Below are 20,102 nucleotides of genomic sequence, written 5' to 3'. Positions count from 1 at the left end.
ACTGCCACTGTAATGTCCGCGCACATGCAGCCTGTTGGAACACACTGCCACTGTAATGTCCGCGCACATGCAGCCTGTTGGAACACACTGCCACTGTAATGTCCGCGCACATGCAGCCTGTTGGAACACACTGCCACTGTAATGTCCGCGCACATGCAGCCTGTTAGAACACACTGCCACTGCTGTGCTTCTGCCAACCACAAGAGAATAATATTTTTTTATATTTGTGTCCACACAAAAAAAAACTTCCTTTTGTCCTGTCAGTTCCGAGTGCAACCATCACTAATTGCAATTTGTAACATTAACATCCCCAAATTAAGCAATTCTATATACATTCTCTTGCATAAACTGGACAGACATTCTTTTACTGGTGCAACTCACATCAAAAACTGATTTTCTGTGCCTCAAAGTTGTTTCAGAGAATCTGCCTCACATTTCAATGAGAAAATGAGCAAAGTTTTAAAGATATGAATGTCAATTTGTTTCTTTGCTTTAGGGCCACAGGTTTCTGTGGAAAAACAGTGTCTAATCTAATGTAAACAGCTAAATATTGGAACTAAAATGTCATGAATCAATGCAATACATAAACTAATTCAGTTAGTCTCATAAGAGTTAACGTTGGAATTCTAGAAGCTTGTGAATTATGTCGCCTTGCGTCAATCATGGCACTACAAGACTAAAAGACAAATTAAATATCTAGAATGTACTTTATCTAGCACAGATAAAGAGACATAACAAACGCTTCAGACTTGAGCCATTTAGGTCTCTTTATCTGTGCTAGATAAAGTACACTGTTTGACCTGCTCAGTTTCCCCAGCATTGTGTTTTTACTTCAATCACGGTGTCTGCAAACTTTTGTGTTTTACTCCTAAACATCTAATGAACAGTAAAATCCTTGGTACAGCATGCTTACCCATATTTTAAAAAGCTTTCTTTCGGTTAACAGGACAATGACTTTAAGCAGCTCAATGGCATCAGCAATTAAACAACAACAAAAAATAATGACAGGCTTTGAGCATGAAATCATGTTTAATATGTACCCAAAAAAAAACAACTTGATTTCTGCTTACAAAATAAATGCAGCACCAAACAATAGAAATTCTCGATGGCTTTTTCAAATATTTCCTCCAACGTCATCTGCCTCATTAACAATATTTTTTGTCTTCGAAGTCCCTTTGACATGATAATCTGTCATGATTTCTTATTGTTATGAATGCGTACTATTCCCGTCCTTCAACAAGTCCATCACACATTTTCACTATGTCGTCAAAAGGTTCTTTTTCTGCAGTGTAAACTAAGTTGAGATCTTCTCTTTTATCTTCATGCAGTGTTTTTCTATCTTTCATTATCTTCTGTTCATCACTTTACGCTTCTGTAAGACATCTCACTCTTACACCATCGTCCAGTTCCACCAACAGCTTTTCTTTCTGTTCTACAGAAAGACATAAACACTTCCTCCTTTTCTTTTCACTGACATCCATAGTGCTATCTGTAGCCCTTTCTGCCATTTACAACTACTGTATATCTTTGTACAGTCCATGAGAGTTCTGTTGTTATCAAAATGGAGCCAACAGAGCGTGAGGGCCCCACATGGACAAGTCGGGTAATACATTTTTTTGAACATGTGACGTCATGTCGGCACCACAAAAAGCTCGGTTAATGGATCATTTTGGATGGAATCCCCCCAGAGGTCTGGAAGGCTGGCGGCAAAACTCTGCATGCCAAACTGCATGAGTTTTTCAAGCTTTGTTGGGACCAAGGAAAACTGCCTCAGGACCTTCGTGATGCCACCATCATCACCCTGTACAAAAACAAAGGCGAGAAATCACACTGTTCAAACTACAGGGGAATCACGCTCCTCTCCATTGCAGGCAAAATCTTCGCTAGGATTCTCCTAAATAGAATAATACCTAGTGTCGCCGAGAATATTCTCCCAGAATCACAGTGCGGCTTTCGCGTAAACAGAGAAACTGCTGACATGGTCTTTGCCCTCAGACAGCTCCAAGAAAAGTGCAGAGAACAAAACAAAGGACTCTACATCACCTTTGTTGACCTCACCAAAGCCTTCGACACCGTGAGCAGGAAAGGGCTTTGGCAAATACTAGAGCGCATCGGATGTCCCCCAAAGTTCCTCAACATGATTATCCAACTGCACGAAAACCAACAAGGTCGGGTCAGATACAGCAATGAGCTCTCTGAACCCTTCTCCATTAACAATGGCAAGAAGCAAGGCTGTGTTCTCGCACCAACCCTCTTTTCAATCTTCTTCAGCATGATGCTGAACCAAGCCATGAAAGCCCCAACAACGAAGACGCTGTTTACATCCGGTACCGCACGGATGGCAGTCTCTTCAATCTGAGGCGCCTGCAAGCTCACACCAAGACACAAGAGAAACTTGTCCGTGAACTACTCTTTGCAGACAATGCCGCTTTAGTTGCCCATTCAGAGCCAGCTCTTCAGCGCTTGACGTCCTGTTTTGCGGAAACTGCCAAAATGTTTGGCCTGGAAGTCAGCCTGAAGAAAACTGAGGTCCTCCATCAGCCAGCTCCCCACCATGACTACCAGCCCCCCCACATCTCCATCGGGCACACAAAACTCAAAACGGTCAACCAGTTTACCTATCTCGGCTGCACCATTTCATCAGATGCAAGGATCGCAAATGAGATAGACAACAGACTCGCCAAGGCAAATAGCGCCTTTGGAAGACTACACAAAAGAGTCTGGAAAAACAACCAACTGAAAAACCTCACAAAGATAAGCGTATACAGAGCCGTTGTCATACCCACATTCCTGTTCGGCTCCGAATCATGGGTCCTCTACCGGCATCACCTACGGCTCCTAGAACGCTTCCACCAGCGTTGTCTCCGCTCCATCCTCAACATTCACTGGAGCGCTTTCATCCCTAACGTCGAAGTACTCGAGATGGCAGAGGTCGACAGCATCGAGTCCACGCTGCTGAAGATCCAGCTGCGCTGGGTGGGTCACGTCTCCAGATTGGAGGACCATCGCCTTCCCAAGATCGTGTTATATGGCGAGTTCTCCACTGGCCACCGTGACAGAGGTGCACCAAAGAAAAGGTACAAGGACTGCCTAAAGAAATCTCTTGGTGCCTGCCACATTGACCACCGCCAGTGGGCTGATATCGCCTCAAACCGTGCATCTTGACGCCTCACAGTTTGGCGGGCAGCAACCTCCTTTGAAGAAGACAGCAGAGCCCACCTCACTGACAAAAGGCAAAGGAGGAAAAACCCAACACCCAACCCCAACCAACCAATTTTCCCCTGCAACCGCTGCAACCGTGTCTGCCTGTCCCGCATCGGACTTGTCAGCCACAAACGAGCCTGCAGCTGACGTGGACATTTACCCCCTCCTTAAATCTTCGTCCGCGAAGCCAAGCCAAAGAAGAGAAGAAGAAAGATATCTTTGTACAGTCCATGAGAGTTCTGTTGTTATCAAAATGGAGCCAACAGGGCGTGAGGGCCCCACATGGGCAAGTCGGGTAATACATTTTTTTGAACATGTGACGTCATGTCGGCACCACAAAAAGCTCGGTTAATGGATCATTTTGGTTAACGGAGCTTTGGATATGGGGAAATATACTATACCCGAAATTTAAGAAGTAAATAAGAAAATAATAGGTAAAATATATTCAAGTTTAAAATTCTAAAAGTAAATATTCTTTGAAGTAACACTTAAATCTTTGGTTGAATAAAGTTGTGTGAAACAGCAATGGCTGAATATCTTATATTTACTCTCCACTCCAGTGATTGAATATGTTCTTTCATTAGATGCTGAGATGGTGTTTGACTAGGTGGAATGGGAATATTTATTTGTGACTTGAGGAAAACTTAATTTTAGTCCAGATTTTATTAAATGGAATAAATTATTATATTCATATGTGATGGCTTCAATTTGTTCTAAATCACAGAAATAGAATCTTTTTAGGCAAGGGTTCCCTTTAAATTCTTTCCTCTTCATCCTGGTATTGGAACCCCAAGCAGTCGCAGAGATTTCACAGAAATAGAAATGAAGTTGAATATAGTTTCCCTATATGCGGATGATATTTTGCTCTTTATTTCAAATCCTCAGTTTTCTATACTAAATATATTAACTTTATTTGCCCAATTTAGGCAGTTCCCGGGTTATAAATTAAATAAGCATAAGAGTGAACTATTAACCCTAAAGGGATCTTTTTCAAGATATTCTAATTTTCCTTTTTAAGATAGTGAAAGACCAATTGAGATAATCTAGGAATTACAATTACTAGGAATTATAAAAACCTATTCAAAGAACATTTCTCAGTATTATTGAATAAGACTAAACTATTACTATCAGGATGGTCACCCTTATCCATTACATGATTGGATGTATCAATTAGAATGAACATTTTACCTAAATTTCTGTATATTTTTCAAGTTTTAACAATCTTCATTCCTATATCTTTTTTAAATTCATTGGATTTGTTTATTACTTTATATATATATATGGCAAGGAAAACAATCTCATATAAATAAGTGTCATCTTCAAAAGACTAAAAGGAATGGGCAATAATCACTACCAAATTTTAGATTTTATTATTGGGTGGTTAATGTACGAAATGTACTATTGTTACATTATGATAAATTAGAGAACCATCCTGTAGCAATGAAATTGAATTTTTCCAAACACTCATCTATATTGGCAATTTTAGGTTCCTATTTATCTTTTGTAGTGACTGCTTTTGCAGCACTACTGAATAACGAGACATCCACACAGTACGAGGGTGAAACAAAGACCGACAAATATTTGAATTCACCATGTTGCCCCATTGGAAGCGCCCACTTCCGGTGATGTATCCACTGGCTTCCAGAAGAGACGTCATCGTGCCGCGGTGTCACTCCTCAGCCGACGACCTGCTAGGACTCCTTAGTTCGCACATGGCTCCTACTTGGCAGTGAAAGGAGGCCCGTGCCATCTTGGAATGGCCATTTGTTGCAGCGATTCAGCCAGCTGCACCACCCGCCCCAGAATCGCCACCACTTTTTGAGTGGTCTGGCTTACAGTCTCTGGGCGGACTAACGTCCGCGTCCTTCCTCTAGTCTTTGGCGTACTGGGTGGCACTGAGTCCCCCTGAGGTTGCAGCAATCGTGGGCCTGGTAGCATGTCAGACACTATGTTGGCCTTGCCAGCAACGTGGCTGATATCCATGGTATATTCCAATATGTAAGAGAGGTGCTCGTGTTGTCTTGCCAACCAGGGGTCCGAAACCTTGCTCAGCGCATAGGTCAATGGTTTGTGGTCTGTGTAGGTGGCAAAATCTCTCCCTTCTAGCATATAGCGGAAATGCTGTATCGCCAGGTACAGGACTAACAGTTTGCGGTCGAACGCACTGTATTTGAGCTCTGGTGTTCAAAGGTGCTTACTGAAGAAAACATGGGGGCACCAGTGCTCATCTAGCACTGCGCTGACAACTCTGTCTGAAGCGTCTGTTGTGAAGGCCAGAGGAGAGGTGGAGTCTTGATACGCCAGTATAGTGGCCTTCGCCAGTGCAGTCTTGGTGGCTTGGAAAGTCTCGGTGGCCTCCAGCGTCCATTGCAGCGTCTTGTCACCGAGCTTGATGAGTTCAGTGGCTGCATGAGGATGGCCACTCCCAGGATGAAGCAATGGCATTCTGGGTTTGTCCCATTGGCCTAGATTCTTGAGTACACATTACACCACGGATAAGTAGAAATTCTTCCTGGCCCACAGCAAGAGAATTTCAGGGTTGTATGTGATGTCCTGTATGTACTCTGTCAATAAATCTGAACTTGAAATTTGAACTTGGATTACCCTGTTCTATAGCTTCAGAAACAGACTATTGTTTCAGGGGCCTTCTAGTTCCTCTTAAATCATTCCCTTGTGGTGGTACGCCATTAGCCAGGCGAACCGGCCCCACTTGTCAGGCACACGGCGGGGCAGCCGGCCAAAATGGCGCCATCGGGGGGTTTCCTCCCGACCTTGGCACCGGCCTCAGAAGCCCGCGCTTGGCGACCCACTTGACGCCCCGGTGATGACGGGGCTCCCCAGCGCGGTTCTCAACCAGGTCTGTAATAAATCAGTTTTTGCTCACTGAACTCAACCCGTCTGGTTGTGCGATCCTTCAGTTTGAGTGTGTAGCTCCCGCTACAATTGGTGACCCTGACAGGTTCAAACGTCTTTGAACCCAACATGAACGACCCTTCGATCAATGCTATAGCCATCAAGCTTCCTGACTTCTGGTTCAGGAGCCGGAGACCTGGTTCTGCCATGCAGAGGCTCAGTTTCACCTCTGCCAGATTTCATCGGATTCGACCAAGTTTTACCATATGGTCGCCGCCCTGGACAAGGCCACCGCCAAACGAGTGCTGCACCTCGTTCAGCACCCACCCGCAGAAGTTAAGTATGGGACCATCAAGCGGATGCTCACTGGCTCTCTCGGCCTCTCCAGGCGCCAGTGTGTCGCTTAGATGCTGTGCCTTGACGCCTTGCGAGACAGAACTCCAATCGAGTTGATGGACGAGATGCTCCCACTCATGAGCAATCACACCAACTGCCCACTCTTCGAGAGCATCTTCCTCGACCATCTGCCTGAAGACATCCGGCTGTTACTGTCCCAGGAGAGCTTCGTCGACCCTAGGAAGGTCGCTCAGAAGGCTCAGGAACAATGGCACGAACGATTCCCAGAGGACTCAGCAGTCCAGCAGGTTATGAGTCAAGGGCATGACCACGCCAAGCCTTCCTCTAGCGCTGTGGTGGAACACCCGGCCCCTGCAGGGGCCTTAAAGAGCATAGCCAGAAGCAAGTCATCCACTTCAGTCCTCTGCTTCTTCCACCAGCACTGGGGAGCCAAGGCTCGGAAGTATCGTCAGCCCTGCTCGTTCCAGGGAAACAAGCATGCCGGCCGCTGTTAATGGCTGCGGCGGCTGGCCAAGAACACAGCCTTCTCTACCTGTGGGATTCAGTCAGCGGCCGACGCTTTCTCGTCGACACTGGGGCCCAGATCAGCATCATCCCGGCTACAGCCATCGAGTCCCGGAACTGGCCTTGAGGACCTCACCTCCGTGCAGCCAATTCGACGGAGATCTGAACGTATGGAGACAAGACCGTCCACTTCCAGATAGGCCAGCGGAAGTTCTCGTGAATGTTCACCGTTTCGTCCCTCCCAACCACCATCCTGGGTGTCGACTTCCACCACGCCCATGGACTCCTGGTCGACATTCAAGGTAGACGACTGGTAGATGCCCGTACCTTCCAATCCGTTCGTCTCAACGCCTCCCGCACAGAGCAGCCGCGGATAGCCACGATCAGCATGCCCAAGGACGAGTTTCAGTGTATCCTGGACGAGTTCCCGTCCCTCCTCAAGCTGCAGTTCTCCGCTGCCTCACCACGCCACGGGGTGTTTCATTACATCCCCACCCAAGGCCCGCCAGTCCATGCCAAGGCACACCAGCTCCTGCCGGATAAGCTCCAGATAGCGGAGGAAGAGCTCTTGCATCTGCAGGAGCTGGGGATCATTCGACGCTCTGACAGTCCTTGGTCCTCACCACTCCACCTGGTCCTGAAAGACTCTGGTGGCTGGTGCCCCTGCGGAGATTATCGACGGCTTAACGATGCAACAGTACATGACCGTTACCCGATCCCTCACATCCAGGACTTTACGGCCAACCTGCATGGCACGAGGGTATTCTCCAAGGTCGACCTGGTGCATGGGTATCACAAAATCCCGGTGCACCCCAAAATGGCCATCATCACACCCTTTGGCTTGTTCGAGTTCCTATGCATGCCTTTCCGGCTCAAGAACGTCGCCCAGACCTTCCAGCGCCTAATGTACACAGTGGGCAGGGATTTGAATTTCATATTCATTTATCTGGATGACATCCTTGTTGGCAGCAGGGACCGGGCACAACACAAGTCTCACCTGCGCATCCTCTTCTCCTGACTGGCCGACTTCGGTCTAACAATCAATCCGGCCAAATGACAGTTCGGGAAAGAGTCCATGCAGTTCCTGGGCCATACCATCACGGCCGAAGGAGCTACACCTGCCACTACGAAGGTCGCTGCAGTCAGGGAGTTTCCACACTCGGACAACTTCAAGAGGCTACAGGAGTTCGTGGGTATAGTCTATTTCTATAACCGCTTCATTCCATGCACTGCGCGCATCATGCAGCCGTTCTTTGGCCTCATCGCAGCCAAAGACACAACACTCGCCTGGACTCCAGAGGCCAGCAGGGCATTCGAAGCCACGAAAGATGCCCTCGCGAAGGCTACCCTGCTCGTCCACCTACACACCGACCTGCATATGGCGCTCTCTGTCGATGACTCTGCCACAGCCGTCCGCACCGTCCTGGAGCAGCAGGTGAACAGACAGTGGAAACCACTGGCATTCTTTAGCCGACTTCTTCGCCCCTAGAGTGCAAGTATAGCGCTTTCGATCGTGAGTTGCTGGGCATGTACCTGGCGGTGCGTCATTTCCACTATTTCTTGGAGGGGAGGCCTTTCACCATTTTTACCGACCACAAACCCCTCATTCAGGCGCTCGCTATGGCAAGAGATCCCTGGTCAGCCCGCCAACAGCGTCTCCTCTCTTTCGTTTCGGAATTCAGCACCGACATTCGGCACAAGGCGTGGAAGGACAACGTGGTCGCCGACGCACTCTCACGACTGGCCATTTGCATGCTGACACCCGGCCTCGACTTCGACCAGCTTGCCCGGGACCAGAAGTCCGAGGAGATGCGGCCTTCAGGACTGCCATCACGGGCCTGCAGTTCCAGGACCTCCCGACTCCTCACGGTGAGGGCACCGTCCTGTGCAATGTCTCCATGAGCACCCCGCGACCAGTGGTTCCCCAGCAGTGGCACAAGCAAGTCTTCCACCATATCCATGACCTTTCCCACCCTTCCATCAGGTCCACGGTCCGTATGATGGCAGAATGTTTCGTCTGGCATGGGCTTCGGAAGCAGATTGCAGTCTGGGCCAGAACCTGCACCCATTGCCAGCTTTCCATGGTACAAAGGCACACCAGAGCGCCCGTACAAGATTTCGAACATGTCTGGGAATGGTTCAGCCACATACATGTGGACATTGTCAGATCCTTACCCGTTTCCTGAGGGAACCATTACCTTTTCACAGTGGTAGACCACACCACTTGTTGGCCCGAGGCAATCCCGCTGCCAGATGCCTCCATGGACTCTTGCTCCCGAGTGCTTTTGAACAGATGGGTCGCCCGATTTGGCATCCCGAACCACCTCACCAGTGATCGGGGCGCCCAGTTCACCTCTGCGCTCTGGGCACAGCTCGCCAACAGGGTGGGGATCGAGCTACACCCACAGGCCAACGGGCTAGTTGAGCGATTGCACCGCCACCTTAAGTCGGCACTGATGGCCCGCCTCACCAGCCTCAACAGGGTGGACAAGCTGCCTTGGGTGCTCCTGGGCATCCGCTCGACACCCAAAGACAACCTACAGGTGTCATCAGCCGAGCTGATCTACAGTGCACCACTAGCCCTACCCGATGAGTTCGTCAACGCACCTCACAAACCGCACGGTCAACTTCCATGCCTCTGGGCCCAGTCGGACTCCTTCACACCACCACTGCTGCCCAGACACGGCACACGGGCCTATTACGTCCACAGCAAGCTGTATTTCGCAGAGTACTTTTTTTTTAATCAGGCAGGGCCCGTCCACAGCAACCTCTACAAAGACCATACGAAGGGCCGTACAAAGTCGTCCAGTGTTCAAGATCCACTTTAACACTGGACATCAGTGGTAATAGGGAACTGTTTACGGTGGACAGGTTAAAGCTAGCCCACCTCAACCCCACTGAGCCAGTAGTTGTGACCCAACCCAAGAAATGAGGCCGCCCAGCAAAAAAGGACATTGGCGCCGGTTCTGGGCCGGGGCTGTGTGGCGGTATGCCATTAGGCAGGCGAACTAGTCCCGCTTGTCACGCACGTGGTGGTGCAACCGCCCAAAATGGCGCCGTCGGGGGTTTCCTCCTGACCTCGGCACTGGGCTCAGAAGCCCACGCTTGGCGACCCACGTGACTCCCCGGTGACATCGGGGCCCCCAGTGCGGTTCTCAGCCAGGTGCAGGCTGGGAGTATAAGACCAGCCAGGCAGCCTGCAATAAATCAGTTTTGCTCACTGAACTCAACCCGTCTGGTTGTGTGATCCTTCAGTTAGCAGTGTAGCCGCTGCTACACCCTTTTCATTTTAAATCTAATCCATTTAATTCCAGATTAGCCCGCCCTGGGAAAAAGAAACGAAGTATTCACTTTATCCATGCCCCTTATGATTTCATACACCTCCAAGGTCACCCCTCAACTTTGTTTGCTCCAGGGAATAAAGAACTGGCCTATCTTACCTCTCCTTTTAATTCAAAGCACAAAAAAAATGCAGGAAGAACTCAGCAGGTCTTGCAGCATCCATAGGAGGTACAGATATATAATCAATGTTTCAGGCCTGACCTTTCAAGGTATGAACCTTCTGTGTACCTTGAAGAAGGGATCAGGCCTAAAAAATTAGATATTTGTCTTTACCTCCTATGGATGCTGCAAGACCTGCTGAGTTTCTTCATTTTTGTGTTTTTACTACAATCAGAGTGTCTGCAGACTTCTGAGTTTCACTCTTCTTCGAATTCAAACCTTTCAGTCCCAGCAACATCCTGGTCATTCTCCTCTGAACCACTTCCAACTTAATTATATCCTTTCTCTCACTGGACGACTCAAGCCACATACAATATTCCAATTGTTGTCTTATCAGTGCCTTGAATAACTATACCATGGGGTCCCAACTTTTGAATGCAATATTCTGGTCAATTAAGACCAGCATCTCAAATGCCTTCTTCTACTTATCCACCCGAGCAGCCCCTTCCTATGAGCTATATACCTGTACATCTAGGTTTTTCTGTTCTACAACAGTTTCTAGCACCCTGCCTTGTTGTGAATATATTATTTAATGATCAGTGTTTTTCACATTTCATGTGTAAAAGTATTTCAGTTTCTATTTAAAATATTAAGTGTGGTGACACAAAATAAAAATCTAAAATCGGTAGCTTCAGGATCCAACTAGCTTATATCCTTGTTAACAAACCAAAACCTGGTCACTATCATGGTCTTAGGGAGGTGGCTGGTCAACATCATCCTCCCATGGTTAATTTCTGTGGAATGCCCAGGAAACTGAGCTTTTGACTTTCTGCACACAATGTCTCATCATCTTCATTCCCTTCACGATCAGGCTCCACATGAGTAAATATCAGAAACCACATGCGTGGCAGTCGTTTCTGGACAAGTCTCCAACTGTGAGCATTCTGCTATTTGCTTTCAACATTTGCATTCATCAGCCATAGAGCTGGTCCATCCCATCTTTAGAGCAACATTAAGCAGCATGCCCAGTGGCTGAACTATTCAGCCCACCTTTCTGGCTGAATAAATATGGGCCTTGTAAATGTTGATACATTAAATCGCTTGCACAACTCACAATACGCTTGGAGGAAAAGCTCTTTCTTTCCTTTTCACTTCCTGGTAGATCGACCTTAACATCCACTACAGCAGCCAGATTTTGGTTTCAGAGCAGAAAGGGAAGCTATGTTTTCTCATACGACCTCTCTGACATCTGTAATCTTTTGTCCAGATACCCAATTCCCCATGACCACAGGACCCAAATCAAAGTCAGGCAATACATAATTTTTAGGCTCCTTCATTTTATTTTTGTTAATGCCTGATCCCTCTTAAAACAGTGAATTAAAAACCTCTGCTTTTCCTTCAAATTCTATCCAATTACTAAAACAAACTGGCTCTCTCCTGACTTTCAAAATAGACCGCTCCATAATTCAGCCCTGGTTACCTTAACTGCATGACCTATGGGGCTTTTACAAAGAAATCAAATTAAGAGAGATCAATGGGATTAAATGTTTGTCTATAGCCAGATTTTTCTAATTTGCTCAACCTGTGTCAGGTCACTATTATTCGATCAACCCATTTCAGACAAGATTCCTCAGCAAACACAGCATTATTGCCAACTGTAAAAATTAGCCTCAGGCCAATCCTCAGGGATTGTTTTCAGGATCTTCAAATTCGTCAATATTTCTGTTTCCTAACTGCCACCCACCATGTCTCTTGCTCAAAACTATCTTTTGTGACAGATTATTTTATATTTTATATTGTATATAGATATTTTTTAAAAAGGAGAATAAATTGTGGCAGGTTTTTTTTTAAGTGGAGGTTGCATACATACACTTCAAAACAGATCTCAGAGTTCTGCTCAAGCCAGACAGTTCAGGCTCCGAGTGCCTTTGCAAAAACTTTGAAGAATGCCGATAAGGACTTCACAAGTAGGTGTTAATTGGAAATGGTGTGGAGTAATGGATTATTGTTTTGGAAAGCAACAGATGAACAAACTCAGAAGATTAGGTCCAGTGCTGCAATCTGTCTGAGAGGGTCATGTGGTTTTCTCTGAGTGAGAGAGAGAGAGAGAGAGAGAGAGAGAGAGAGAGAGAGAGAGAACATTCAGACCTATAGATCAGCAGCAGCAGCTGGAACTGGAACAAGACAAACTGGCAAGCTTGTGGAAAAACCCCATTTTGAAAATGGGTTGTGAGTTCTTAGTTCAGCCTGGTCAAAGCCCTTGTGGTTCATACAAGAGGAGAGGATTGGCTGCATAATGTTTCACTTGAAATAAGGAAAACAAAAAAGAACTCGATGGTGACCTGAATGAAAGAGGTTATCATCTGGAAAACCCTGATGGGGCAAGTTTCTTCGGCAAGACACTTAAGTGGCTGATTAAAAGGAATCAGTTGTGGGTGTCTAATGAACAACAAATCTCTCTCTGAAAACCGACAAGAACCTTCCTGAGCGGTAACCATTTACCTTTCAAGTACCAAAGCCTGGTGAAATTCATAAATATTAAATTCTGTGCACAGTATAAGAATTGTCTGAAACCAGTGAACTTGGATGAGTGAGGTGAGATTGGAGTGTGAATTAAAGAACTTTTCTGAACTTACACACACATTACATACATGTGTGCTTAGAATTAGAAAGGGGTTAAGTAAATAGTAACAAGTTAAAGTTTGATCCTGTTTTCATGTTTTAAGATAATTAAAAGCAACTTTTGTTTAAGAAACCATTTGTCTTGGTGAATTTCTGTTGCTGCTGGGTTTTGGGGTCCTCATTGTTGCTCTGTATTGATACAATGGGCAGATATCTACTTGGAATGCTGCGGTGCACGTCAGAACTCTGATCACCTTTTCTAGCCAATGCTGCCTAACGTGATAAATCATTCTCCAATTTTGGTTTCAGAAGACATCAGGGAGCATCAGATCACTTGAACACCACTTTAGGAAGACTTGCTCACATTCTTTCTACTCAGCCTATTAACTAAATACAATTCAGGATGAATGTGGGCATTTGTTCTTTAGTTTCCAGTTTTTAGTTTCCAGACTATTTTGGCTTTATATTGTATAGTGTGGCGGCTCACCACTAGGCAGGCGAACTGGCCCCATTTGTAAGCCACACAGCGGGGCAGCCAACCAAAATGGCGCCGTCGGGGATGTTCCCTTCCTCCCAGCACGGGGCTCAGAAGCCCGCGCTGGGGGACCACGTGATGCCCGGGTGACATCAGCGCCCTCCAGCGCGATTCTCAGCCAGGTCCGGGCTGGGAGTATAAGTACAGCCCAGCAGCCTGCAATAAACGAGTCTGCTCACTGAGCTCAACCCGTCTGGTTGCGTGTGTTCTTTCAGGAGCAGGGTAGCCGCTGCTACAATTGGTGACCCCGACTGGTTCAAACGTCTTTGAACCCATCATGAGTGAGCCTGAGATCAGCGCTATAGCCACGAAACTGCCTGAATTCTGGGTTCAGGAGCCGGAGACCTGTTTCGGACCCACAGAGGCTCAGTTTCACTTCTGCTAGATTTTGTCCAACACGACCAAATTCTACCATGTGGTCGCTGCCTTGGACCAGGCCACCGGCAGACACGTGCTGCACCTCATTTAGCACCCACCCGTCGAAGACAAATACGAGACCATCAAGCGAGTGCTTACCAGATCCCTCGGACTATCCAGACACCAGCGTGCCGCTCGGATGCTGCACCTCGACGCCCTGGGGGACAGGTCCCCGATGGAGCACCTGGAGGAAACGTACAAAGTCCTGACAGCGCCGGATCTAACCCGGGCCGCTGGCGCTGTAATAGCATTGTGCTGACTCTAATCCTACTCGTCTTACCCTCCACATAACCCACACATCTGCTAATCTATTCTATTCTAAATGTTAATATGAGTACATTTCCACCTCCCTTCTAAGCAATGCAATGTTCACGACAACTCATGGGACAGTTGAAGGTAGTTTCAGTTTTGAATGACGATTTTGGCAGCAGCTATTGGCTGAGGTCCACAAGATCGACATGGGCGCAACACATCTGGTACAAAAATCACATTGCAGAGTAGTGATTAGTAAAACAATGATCATTGCCATTTCCGCAGTCACTAAGGGCAGAGGCAAATGGGTTTAGTGGTTATTAATATTATCAGAGCAAACTAAAGAATCATGCTTAAACTATATTGGATGTAGAACTGAGAGAAAGCTGGGTTGCATGGACAAGGAAGTAGAATGGAGGGATTGATAGAAAATGTAGCATGCAGCTTATTGGGTAGAATTCCAATAGGTCATAGACACTACAAGAGTTAAAAATTATTTACTATTTTACATGTAGATAAAGTAAAGTTGCTGCATTTGAAAAATTGATGAGCACCTGCAAAACATGGATCTGCTTAATCACATGGAAAAGATAATCATGTGAGAACATGACATGTTGCCCACATCTATATGAAATTTCCCCACTTGCTCTTGTTGGAATTGGAATGGATTTGCCATCTTAAGCAAAAATACCAGGTTTAAGTGTGTATTTACTGTGACACCATCAAGGTAAATAAGAAGTCTGCAAATGCTTGGGTCTAGTGCAGAACACAAAGATGACAGAGAAATTCAAGTGGGTCATGCAGTATCCCATCAAGGCCATTGTTCACATATGCACTCAGGAAGTCAATTATAGCTGTTTCTGAATTCATTGCTTGTAAATGTCAGATTCAAACTCAAAATTCATGAAGAATGCCAATTGTCCTGAAAGCAATTTTGTATTTGCCACAAAGCATGGATACATATGACAAAATCTTCTAATCATAAAAAGATCCAAAATTGGAACGAAAACTATTTTCTCAGATAACAAGAGTGGCACTTCCAAAATAAATCAGATCCAACTTTTCTGGTCAATACAAGCCAAGTTAGCCTGATGAGAAAGATCAAAGCAACTGGTACCTTGGAGTCAATAACTTCCTGCATGGTATGCCTCAAGTCACTGCAATGTCATCCATTCATTTATTCTGGTACAAAAAGGTTTGCTGTTGAATATTTCAAAATTTTTTATCCATCAAAAACCTCACAGAAGGCAGGCGTGGAGGGCAATTCAAGAGACTGGATCTTAAACTTGCCTTTGGCCAAGGTTGCAAATTCAGGAAATGTAACATCAGATGCTTCCAAAACAATGCACAAAATGGAAACAAATGAAATTATACTTTCAGTACCCAGGTTCTATTTCTAAAGACGCTGCAACTTGAAAATGTGAAGTCATCAGTTTTATCCAGTATTTAAATAAATGGCAATTACAATTGTTGGATTCATATTACAGATTGAATACCCCTTTTTCAAAATGCTTAGGACCTGAAGTTTTTTTGGATTTTGGGACAATGGAACTAAGCAGCACAGTAGCAGAAAACCTGTATCATCGGTTAAGCATCAACAACAAGCATCAGCAGGCTTTTTGAGCACCGACATGGCGCCACAAGTAGAAAATTCATAGGAAATACATAGGCCCTAAAAAAACTTCTGCTTACAAAAGCAGACCACCTCCAACTGCCACCACCATCCCCGCTCCTGCCTGGTAGCCCGAGGTCCCCACTGCTGCCCAGGAGCCTGAGGTCCCTGCTCCTACCTGGGCGCCCAAGGCAACTTCTTTGAAGCAGTCGGCACTGCACCTGACGCTGAGAATGGAGTCACTGTCGCCGACTCCGGCTGCAGCCGATGCTGAAGACTTGGACCCATCTCCATTTGGCATCTTCCCGGCCAGAAGTGTAATCACTTGTTTGGTACCACAGAGCTCTATTGTTACCAAGCTGACGCCAACGGATCGTCAGAGCCCCGCATGGGCAAGACAGGTGTTGAAATTGAATTCCACTTGTGACGTCATGTCAGTGCTAAAAAAGAATTTGGTTTTTTTGGTCATTTTAGTTTTCGGATCTTCGGATAATGGGTATTTAACCTGTATCAGAAGCAAGGATTGAGGCAATTGACCACATTCTATTTACAACTGTGCTAAAATCAATACTTCAATCAAGGCACTTGAGTTCTCTTTTTCTAAGTGAGAACATGTACTTTAGAGGTACCTTGCAGTTTTATCAAAAAGAACACCGATCATTGCCATGATGGAAATTCCAATTTTCCTTATAAATTAGGGCGCGATTCCACACACCAGTGAACCACACTGGATATAATGATTCCTCTGTTGGCACCCAACTTGAAAAGTCTGTTAAGCCCTCTCTGCACACAGGACTACTAAATTCATCTTTCATTAATTCAAATCACTCAGTGTCATACACCCAATGTCCCACCACCATATGGAAAATGTACAAGTTCTGTTGCACAACTCTCTACCATCAGAGAAAACATCTCGAATTAACCTCAAGTGTATACAAGCATGTACATCAAACTGCAAGAAAAGGAGAATGAGGAAACAAATGGTAAACCTAAACAAAAATGGGAACAAGATCTAAACATAAAGATAAAGAATGAAACATGGGAGAAGCTATGCTCCAGAACCATGAGAAATACAATAAACACGAGGTTCTGCATGATACAATATAACTGGATACACAGGCTATACATCACACCTCAAAAGTTAAATAAATGGGACCCAACAGTATCAGACAGATGTTTTCGCTGTAAAAAGGAAACGGGAACAATTCATGCAATTTGGATATGTGAGAAAGTGGAAATATTTTGGGAAGATCTAAACCAGATATTAAATAAAATCACAAAAAGCAATATACCAAAAAACCCAGAGATCTTCCTCCTAAGTAATATAAGAAACAAAGAATTTGGACTCGATTTGGATGGAGCACAAAAAAGATTTGTTAGGATAGCCCTAGCTGTGGCAAAAAAATGTATTATGTCAACCTGGAAATTAGAAGACAACTTGAGAATACAACAATGGTACATAGAAATGAATAAATGTATTCCATTAGAAAAAATAACATATAATTTAAGAAATAACATTACAATATTCAAACAAATATGGGAGCCATACATGAAACATAATAGAGAAATCCTACCGTGGACTTCCACCACCTAAAATGACAGAAGGAGAAGATAACGAAAAGAACTGACTCAGTAAAATTTCTTGTTTATTTTTATTAAGTGACAACAATGTTTAATGGGTTTAATGTATCTTATAGATTGAACTTTAAATAAATGGGGAAGGGAGTGAGGGAGGGAGGGAAGGGAGGGGGGAAAAGGGGGAGAAAACGACACTATATATTTAAGAAGAAAATGTCTGTATGTATCTTGGTCAATATGGTTTATAGTGTGAAAAATAAAAAAAAATTTTTAAAAAGTGTATACAATCAGTGTTTGTGCCGAGCTTTCGACCCACATGGGCTGCAGCTTAATTGGCGTTTGTAGATTGACATGGTATGTGGGTGTGAAACAATTGAAGTGGGGGGGAGGTGATGAGAATGGAGGGGGCAATAAAATGGGATTAGTATGAATGGATACTTGACAGACACCAAGGACTAAGTTGTGTGGAAGGGCCTTCCTGTGTGCTGCACCACTAATACTTGCTTTGTTTCTTGCACATATGATCTCCCTGCTGGGTTGTTGCATCCTGGAGGCCAACTTCCAATTACAAGAACATAGAACAGCACAGCACAGACCCCTCAGCCCATGATGTTGTGTCAACCGATAGAAACCTAAACAGCAAACAAAAGCTTCCTTACCTCATACCCATAACCCTCCATTTTTGTATCCATTTGCCTGTCTAAGTGTTTTAAAAACAAAGTTCCTATTGTATAAGCCCCCATCACCACCCCCAGCAATGCATTCCAGTTTCCCACTACTCTCTGTGTAAAAAAACTTACCCCTGACATCTTCCCTAAACCTTCCTCTCCTCACCTTGTACAGATGTCCTCTGGTGATTGCCACTCTCTCATCCCAGGAAAAAAGTGCTGGAAGTCCACCCTATCTGTCATAATTTTGTAATTCTCTATTCATTCATCTCTCATCTTTCTTTGTTCGAAAGAGAAAAGCCCCAGTTTTGTTAGCCTTGCCTCATAAGACACATTCTCCAATCTAGGCAACATCCTGGTGATGCACCTTCTCCAGAACTTCCACATCCTTCCTGCAATGAGCAACCAGAAATGAATGATAGATGAGCGATTCAAGTGCATTCCTTCAAGGGCATAAATCCTCAACAAACCACCACCACAACCCTCCCCCCCCCCACCCCGCCCAACCTCCCAAAAACCCAAATCCTAACTAAAAAAACTAACAGCACGCTCCATGGGTCTAACTTCCATGCACTTCCTTGCTAAATTAAATTTCTTAAGGCAAAAGGGAGAAAGATGGAAAGCAAATTTATTTTTATTACTTCAGTGCAAGAAGAACTGGAGATCGAAAGCTGGCTATGCTTAGGTATGTGCGCCTCTGGCATCAATCCTCACAATCAGGAAAATAAAGAGGGCAAGGTGGGGGGAGGGGGGGGGAAGGAATGGTGGTGGGTATGAGATGGGTTTGGCAGACAAGATTAAGGAGAACCCCCAAGAGATTCTTCAAGTACATTAAAGGTAAAAAGGCAGCTTGCCAAAGTTTGCGATGTCAAACCTTCACAAACTCGTTTTCAATCTCCCTCCCGTATGCTGACTCGTCACCCCCTTTTTATACAACCAATTACCCTGGTATCGTTAACAAATTTGTAAATGGTTTTTATTGTCATACTGATCCACACTGGCTTAGGTCTAAAGTGAATAGAGTAGGGGGCTAAGAACACAGCCCTATGATGCTCCAGTACTGATTGAGATTGTGGACGATATTTTTCCCAATCCTCACTGATTGCAGTCTGCAGGTGAGGAAATCCAGGATCCAATTTCACATTGGGCTAATGAGGCCAGAGACCTGTTTCTGTGGGCGGCCAATTGAAATGGATCCAAGTCACCGCTCAGACAGGAAATTATGTGCTTGACTAATTGCCTCTGAAAGTACTTCATCACTGCGGATGTAAGTGCCACAGGTCAGTAGTCATTTATGCAGTTTACCATACTCTTTTTGGGTACAGTTATGACTGAGGCCTGTTTGAAACAGGTAGATACCAACTTCAGAGGGATATGGGCCGAAAACAGACAAATGGAACTAGCTTGGACAGGTTGGGATTAAGGGTCTGTTTCCGAGCTGTGGAACTCTGACTGGCAAAGACACAGAGTCATCAGAATTGTCTAGACTGATCTGGTATGGAAACACCAATACCCCTAAACATAAAGCCCTCCAAAAAGTAGTGGACACAGCACAGGATATCACAGGCAAAATCCTCCCCTCTATCAAGAACATTTCAGTAAACAATGTCGTCAGAGAGCAGCAGCAATCATCACGGATCCTCATCACCCAGCACACGCTCTGTTCTTGCTGCTGCCATCAGGAAAGAGGTGTAGGTGCCTCAAGACTTGCACCACCAGGTTCAGGAATAGCTGCTACCCCTCCACCATCACACTCCTCAATCAGAGACTAGTTTTCTTTTTGTTTTCTCTGTATTGCAATATTTGTTTGCAGTTCTTTGTTTGCATGCTTTACAGTTTTTTCTCACTACCAACTAGTGAAAAGTCTGCCGCGCCCACAGGAAAAAGGAATCTCAGGGTTGTACGTGATGTCATGTATGAGCTCTGACAATAAATCTGAAATTGAACTACACATTTCAAACTCTTGTTAAAGGCAGTTTGTCCAACTCCACCATATTAGCTCTGCTATCAACACATCCTACAACAATGCCTCCAAGATATTTCTTATTCTTGATCACGG

The 20,102-nt window shown here is 45.3% G+C and overlaps 1 protein-coding gene across 10 annotated transcripts in view; it reads right to left on the bottom strand.

Moving 5' to 3' along the window:
* Positions 1 to 20,102, bottom strand: part of sobpa (sine oculis binding protein homolog (Drosophila) a) — a 427,151-nt gene that overhangs the window by 269,304 nt on the left and 137,745 nt on the right. The window contains exon 1 of one of the 10 annotated variants that reach the window (XM_069887504.1): positions 382 to 435. The exons of the other annotated variants lie outside the window; for them this stretch is intronic. The gene's annotated coding sequence lies outside the window, so the exon portion shown is untranslated. Of the gene's footprint in view, positions 1 to 381; positions 436 to 20,102 lie in introns of those variants that run through there. 10 annotated transcript variants of the gene reach the window in all.

Source organism: Narcine bancroftii, chromosome 6 (assembly GCF_036971445.1).
Source record: "Narcine bancroftii isolate sNarBan1 chromosome 6, sNarBan1.hap1, whole genome shotgun sequence".
NCBI classification, from domain to species: Eukaryota; Metazoa; Chordata; class Chondrichthyes; order Torpediniformes; family Narcinidae; genus Narcine; species Narcine bancroftii.
The sequence above is the reverse complement of the archived record's forward strand: the minus strand, read 5'-3'. Positions and strand labels throughout refer to the sequence as shown.